The sequence below is a fragment of the Lissotriton vulgaris genome, chromosome 8 (genome assembly GCF_964263255.1).
Source record: "Lissotriton vulgaris chromosome 8, aLisVul1.2, whole genome shotgun sequence".
Classification (NCBI taxonomy): domain Eukaryota; kingdom Metazoa; phylum Chordata; class Amphibia; order Caudata; family Salamandridae; genus Lissotriton; species Lissotriton vulgaris.
The window spans coordinates 1,531,731,385-1,531,738,196 of record NC_141696.1 but is presented as its reverse complement, the minus strand read 5'-3'; the positions used below and the strand labels follow the sequence as shown (position 1 = coordinate 1,531,738,196).

The 6,812-nt window shown below is 58.7% G+C and overlaps 1 non-coding gene across 1 annotated transcript; it reads left to right on the top strand.

Moving 5' to 3' along the window:
- Positions 1-6,392: 6,392 nt before the first annotated feature.
- On the top strand, positions 6,393-6,465 carry TRNAF-GAA (transfer RNA phenylalanine (anticodon GAA)). The gene has a single exon. It is a non-coding gene; the product is annotated as a tRNA-Phe (tRNA).
- The last annotated feature ends 347 nt before the right edge of the window (positions 6,466-6,812 follow it).

Below are 6,812 nucleotides of genomic sequence, written 5' to 3'. Positions count from 1 at the left end.
AGGCTGGGGCCTGGGGGCTGGGGCCTGGGGCCTGGTGCCTGGGGCCTTGGGCCTGGTGCCTGGGGCCTGGGGCCTGGGGCCTGAGCTCTGTCCTGCAAGCCGGCCGAGGTTCCGGGCGTTCATCTGGGCCAAGGGAGGCTGGCTAGGGTTTCGGAAGCAGGGACCGGGCCCGGGGCTTGAGCTCCGTCTGGCAGGCCATGGGGTTGCTGGAGCCTCCCCATCCTGCAAGCCGGTCGTGGTTCCGGGCGTTCATCCAGGCCGAGGGAGGCTCTCCCCAGCCTGGCTAGGGTTTCGGAAGCAAGGACCGGGAGCGGGCCCGGGGGCCTGAGCTCCGTCCGGCCGGCCATGGGTTTGATGGAGCTTCCCCGTCCTGCAAGCCGGCCGGGGTTCCAGGCGTTCATCCGAGCCAAGGGAGGCTCTCCCCGGCCTGGCTAGGGTTTCAGAAGCAGGGACCGGGAGCGGGCCCGGGGCTTGGGCCCCGTCCGGCAGGGCCCGGTGGTGCGGGAATAACCCTCCGTCCTGCAGCCCTGGAGCCCCCGGAGCCCTGGAGCCCTGGAGCCCTGGAGCCCTGGAGCCCCCCCCGGAGCCCTGCAGCCCTGCTGCCCTGCAGCTCCGGAGCCCGTGAGCCCTGGAGCCCCCCGAGGAGCCCTGCAGCCCCGTAGCCCTGGAGCCCCCCCGAGCCCGGCAGCCCTGGAGCCCCCGAGCCCGGCAGCCCCGAAAGCCCGGCAGCCCACGGAGCCCTGCAGCCCCCCCGAGCCCTGTAGCCCTGCAGCCCAGGGGAGGCTCTCCCGGGCCTGGCCTAGGGTTCGGGAGCCGGGCCTTGGACCGGGCCCGGGGCTCGGGTTCCCTCCGGCAGGCCCTGGGGTGCGGGAACTACTCCGTCCTGCAAGCCGGTCCGGGCGCCGGGGACGGAGGGTCCACCAGGGCCCAGGGAGGCTCTCGGGGCAGGCAGATTAGCGTCCTTTCGGTCCCCGCCATCGGGTCGGCCCTCTCCCCTCGGCCATCTGGTCGCCTGCAAAGCTTTCCTATGGGGCGACTAGATGGCCGGGCTTCCCTGGAAGTCCCGATGGGGTGCCATTTGCCTCCCGGATCCCAGCCTGGGCTCCAGGAGGTCAGGCAAGTTTGCGCCCTGGGTCCCCTCTGTCACCTCGAGTGCACGGATTACAAGAAAGAAGGGTAATTTTCCTCCGGATTAGTAGGTGCAAGGGTATGCCCAAACACCCTCCCGGGGCTGGTGGTTCCCTGCCGGGGACCAGATGGGATGTGCCCCGGGCAACACCTCCCAGGTGTCCGGGGCTCCCTCCTCCGACCCGCGGCGTGGGGAAGAGCCCGGGACGGGCTCCATGGGTCCCGGGCCCTGCAACCCCGGAGCCCCGGAGCCCTGCTGCCCTGGAGCCCTGGAGCCCTGCAGCCCCCGAGCCCTGGAGCCCAGCAGCCCCAGAGCCCTGCTGCCCTGCAGCCCCCGAGCCCTGGAGCCCAGCAGCCCGGGAGCCCCGGAGCCCTGCAGCCCCGGAGCCCCGCAGCCCCGGAGCCCCGGAGCCGTCGAGCCCTGCGGCCCCCCGAGCCCTACAGGCACGGGGCAGGCAGATTGGGCGTCATTTCGGTCCCGGCCATCTGGTCTCCAGGATCGCCTCGGCCATCTGGTCGCCCGCCATGCTTTCCTATGGGGGCGACTAGATGGCCGGACTTCCCTGGAAGTCCCGATGAGGTGCCATTCGCCTCCCGGACCCCAGCAAGGGCTCCAGGAGGTCGGGCACGTTTGCGCCCTGGGTCCCCTCTGTCACCTCGCGTGCACGGATTTCAAGAAAGGAGGGTAATTTTCCTCTGGATTACTAGGGGCAAGGGTATGCCCAGGCACCCTCCCCGTGCTGGCGGTCCCCTGCCGGGGACCAGATGGGATGTGCTCCGGGCAACACCTCCCAGGTGTCCGGGGCTCCCTCCTCCGACCCGCGGCGTGGGGAAGAGCCCGGGACGGGCTCCATGGGTCCCGGGCCCTGCAACCCCGGAGCCCTGCTGCCCTGGAGCCCTGCAGCCCCCGAGCCCTGGAGCCCAGCAGCCCCGGAGCCCTGCAGCCCCCAAGCCCTGGAGCCCAGCAGCCCCGGAGCCCTGCAGCCCCGGAGCCCCGGAGCCCCGGAGCCCTGCAGCCGTCGAGCCCTGCAGCCCCCGAGCCCCCGAGCCCTACAGGCCCGGGGCAGGCAGATTGGGCGTCATTTCGGTCCCGGCCATCTGGTCTCCAGGATCGCCTCGGCCATCTGGTCTCCCGCAATGCTTTCCTATGGGTGCGACCAGATGGCCGGCCTTCCCTGGAAGTCCCGATGGAGTGCCATTCGCCTCCCGGACCCCAGCAAGGGCTCCAGGAGGTCGGGCACATTTGCGCCCTGGGTCCCCTCTGTCACCTTGTGTGCTCAGATTACAAGAAATGGGGGTAATTTTCCTCCGGATTGGTAGGGACAAGGTATTCTGGGACCCCCCTTGGCCTAGCGGTCCTCCGCCGGCAGCTGGACATGCCAGGATGCCGCCCCAGCCCCGGATCCGTCCCTGGCCTGCCGCGTGGCAGGAAGCCCTGGATGGGGTCCGGGGGGCCCCGGCCGGGCCCCGGGTTGGGTGCTACGGCCCTGGGCCCTGTCCCTCGGCCTGCCACACTGCCAAAGGCCTGAGACAGGGCTCCGCTGTGCCCGGGAAGCCTCCCCTTGCTGGGCTGAGTTCAGGAGCTTCGGCCGGGGCCCCCCGAGGGCCCGGGGAGGGCGGCCTCCCCATCCCGGGCTCTGTCCTTAGTCCTGCTGCGTGGCAGGGTGCCCGGGACGGTGGTCCGGAGGGCCTGGGAAGGCGTCCCCTGCGTCTCCGTGCATCAAAGCCTAGGCTGGGTCCAGGGGCCCGTCCGGGCCCCAGGTCGGGTGCCACGGCCCTGGGCCTCCGGTCCCCACCTTGCCGTTCCCTGGCGCCAGCTCCCTTTTTCGTCGGGGCACAGAGTGGCACCGGCTGGCTTGACTCTCGTGCCCGGCCATCTGTTCTCTGGGATCCCCTCGGCCATCTGGTCTCCGGGATCCCCTCGGGCATCTGGTCTCCCGGATCCCCTCGGCCATCTGGTCTCCAGGATCGCCTCGGCCATCTGGTCTCCCGCAATGCTTTCTTATGGAAGCGACCAGATGGCCGAACTTCCCTGGAAGTCCCGATGAGGTGCCATTTGCCTCCCGGATCCCAGCGAGGGCTCCAGGAGGTCGGGTACCTTCGCGCCTTGGGTCCCCTATGTCACTCGGTGCGCACGGATTCGAAGAAAGAGGGGTAGCCTTCCTCCGGATTACTAGGGACAAGGTATGCCCAGACACTTCTTGCAGTTCTCTGCCCGAGGGGAACGACCAGATGAGATGTGCCTGGGAAAAAACCTCCCTTCTCCAGGAGGCCAACGGCATGGCAAAATACCCGGGAAGGGCTCAACGGGTCCCGGGCAGACCTCCCCCGGGCGTCCGGGGCACCCACCGGGCAGACCTCCCCCGGGGCACCCATCTCCAGGGGGCCAACGGCATGGCAAAGTACCCGGGAAGGGCTCCACGGGTCCCGGGCAGACCTCCCCCAGGCGTCCGGGGCACCCATCTCCAGGAGGCCAACGGCATGCAAAGTACCCGGGAAGGGCTCCACGGGTCCCGGGCAGACCTCCCCCGGGCGTCCGGGGCACCCATCTCCAGGAGGCCAACGGCATGGCAAAGTACCCGGGAAGGGCTTCACGGGTCCCGGGCAGACCTCCCCCAGGCGTCTGGGGCACCCACCGGGCAGACCGCCCCCAGACGCGTCCGGGGTACCCATCTCCAGGAGGCCAACGGCATGGCAAATTACCCGGGAAGGGCTCCACGGGTCCCGGGCAGTCCTCCCCCCCCCGGGCGTACAGATTCGGGCGGATGTGCTTTTACGAACCGGATCGGAATCGGCCCAAATAATAATAATCCACATTTGTAAAGCGCACAGTCACCCGTAAGGGTCGCTGGGGGCCGTCGGGAAGATTAAGCAAGCTATTGCCCAGAGTGAAATGGTGCTGGGCTTTTCTGCCGCCGGCGCCGGGGATCGAACCGTGATCTCCAGATTCCGGAGTCAGCCGCCCTAGCCGCGGCGTCAGCTATTCCCCAGAGTGAAATGGTGCTGGGCTTTTCTGCCGCCGGCGCCGGGGATCGAACCGTGATCTCCAGATTCCGGAGTCAGCCGCCCCAGCCGCGGCGTCAGCTATTTCCCAGAGTCAAATGGTGCTGGGCTTTTCTGCCGCCGGCGCCGGGGATCGAACCGTGATCTCCAGATTCCGGAGTCAGCCGCCCTAGCCGCGGTGTCAGCTTTTTCCCAGAGTGAAATGGTGCTGGGCTTTTCTGCCGCCGGCGCCGGGGATCGAACCGTGATCTCCAGATTTCGGAGTCAGCCGCGGCGTCAGCTATTTCCCAGAGTCACATGGTGCTGGGCTTTTCTGCCGCCGGAGCCGGGGATCGAACCGTGATTCCCCAGATTGGGATATCCCAAAAATCCGGCATGGTAGGTGCTCGCCAGGACCAGGGTTGGAGACCCCTGCCTTAAAACATATCTCTACCATATGAGTTAAAAATCCAGGTCCTGCATCTATTTTGTTAAATAGTTCAAATTAAAGTATGAAGACCCCAGCTAACAGAAGGCTGAAATAGCTCAGTTGGGAGAGCGTTAGACTGAAGATCTAAAGGTCCCTGGTTCAGTCCTGGGTTTCGGCACAGTTGAGAGGTTCCTTGCTTCTAACAAAATAGGTCTTGGAATCAGCTGTAGTTCTTTTTCTCTATTCATCAAATTTTTTCCAACTGATCTACAACACAATCAATTTAACATAGACTTTGCTTTATGTCCTCCTTCTAAACTTGCTTCCACCTCTCTTACCTTCAGGTTTGACAATGAATATTTCCCATTTCATGCTTTTTTGTAAAGTAAACTCTTGTCTGCATTACCTTCCACTTCCCCTTGAACACAGATGTCAGTAGTCAGATGACATTGCTTACCTACTCATGCCAAATATATCTGGGTAATATAGTGCTAGTCCATTCAGAGTTAAAAAAACAACTACCTAACCTGGATCCCAAGAATGCTATTTGCCCATTGCACCAGTTAATTGCGGAATGATACAGGACTCCTTAAAACATATCTCTACCATATGAGGTTAAAAATCCAGGTTCTGCATCTATTTTGTTAAATGGTTTAAATTAAAGTATGAAGACCACAGCTATAAGCAGGCTGCAATAGCTCAGTTGGGAGAGCGTTAGACTGAAGATCTAAAGGTCCCTGGTTCAATCCCGGGTTTCGGCACAGTTGAGAGGTTCCTTGCTTCTAACAAAATAGGTCTTGGAATCAGCTGTAGTACTTTTTTCTCTATCAACATTTTTATCAACTGATCTACAAAATGATCAATTCAACATAGACTTTGCTTTCTGTCCTCCTTTTAAACTTTCTTCCACCTATCTTGCCTTCAGGTTTGACAATGAATGTTTCCCATTTCGTCCTTTTTTGTAAAGTAAACTCTTGTCTGCATCACATTCCACTTCCCCTTGAACACAGATGTCAGTAGTCAGATGACATTGCTTACCTACTCATGCCAAATATATCTAGGTAATATAGTGCTAGTCCATTCAGAGTTAAAAAAACAACTACCTAACCTGGATCCCAAAAATGCTATTTGCCCATTGCACCAGTTAATTGCGAAATGATACAGGACTCCTTAAAACATATCTCTACCATATGAGGTTAAAAATCCAGGTCCTGCATCTATTTTGTTAAATGGTTTAAATTAAAGTATGAAGACCACAGCTATAAGCAGGCTGCAATAGCTCAGTTGGGAGAGCGTTAGACTGAAGATCTAAAGGTCCCTGGTTCAGTCCTGGGTTTCGGCACAGTTGAGAGGTTCCTTGCTTCTAACAAAATAGGTCTTGGAATCAGCTGTAGTTCTTTTTCTCTATTCATCAAATTTTTTCCAACTGATCTACAACACAATCAATTTAACATAGACTTTGCTTTATGTCCTCCTTCTAAACTTGCTTCCACCTCTCTTACCTTCAGGTTTGACAATGAATATTTCCCATTTCATGCTTTTTTGTAAAGTAAACTCTTGTCTGCATTACCTTCCACTTCCCCTTGAACACAGATGTCAGTAGTCAGATGGCATTGCTTACCTACTCATGCCAAATATATCTGGGTAATATAGTGCTAGTCCATTCAGAGTTAAAAAAACAACTACCTAACCTGGATCCCAAAAATGCTATTTACCCATTGCACCAGTTAATTGCGGAATGATACAGGACTCCTTAAAACATATCTCTACCATATGAGGTTAAAAATCCAGGTCCTGCATCTATTTTGTTAAATGGTTTAAATTGAAGTATGAAGACCACAGCTATAAGCAGGCCGAAATAGCTCAGTTGGGAGAGCGTTAGACTGAAGATCTAAAGGTCCCTGGTTCAATCCCGGGTTTCGGCACAGTTGAGAGGTTCCTTGCTTCTAACAAAATAGGTCTTGGAATCAGCTGTAGTACTTTTTCTCTATTCATCAAATTTTTTCCAACTGATCTACAACACAATCAATTTAACATAGACTTTGCTTTATGTCCTCCTTCTAAACTTGCTTCCACCTCTCTTACCTTCAGGTTTGACAATGAATATTTCCCATTTCATGCTTTTTTGTAAAGTAAACTCTTGTCTGCATTACCTTCCACTTCCCCTTGAACACAGATGTCAGTAGTCAGATGACATTGCTTACCTACTCATGCCAAATATATCTGGGTAATATAGTGCTAGTCCATTCAGAGTTAAAAAAACAACTACCTA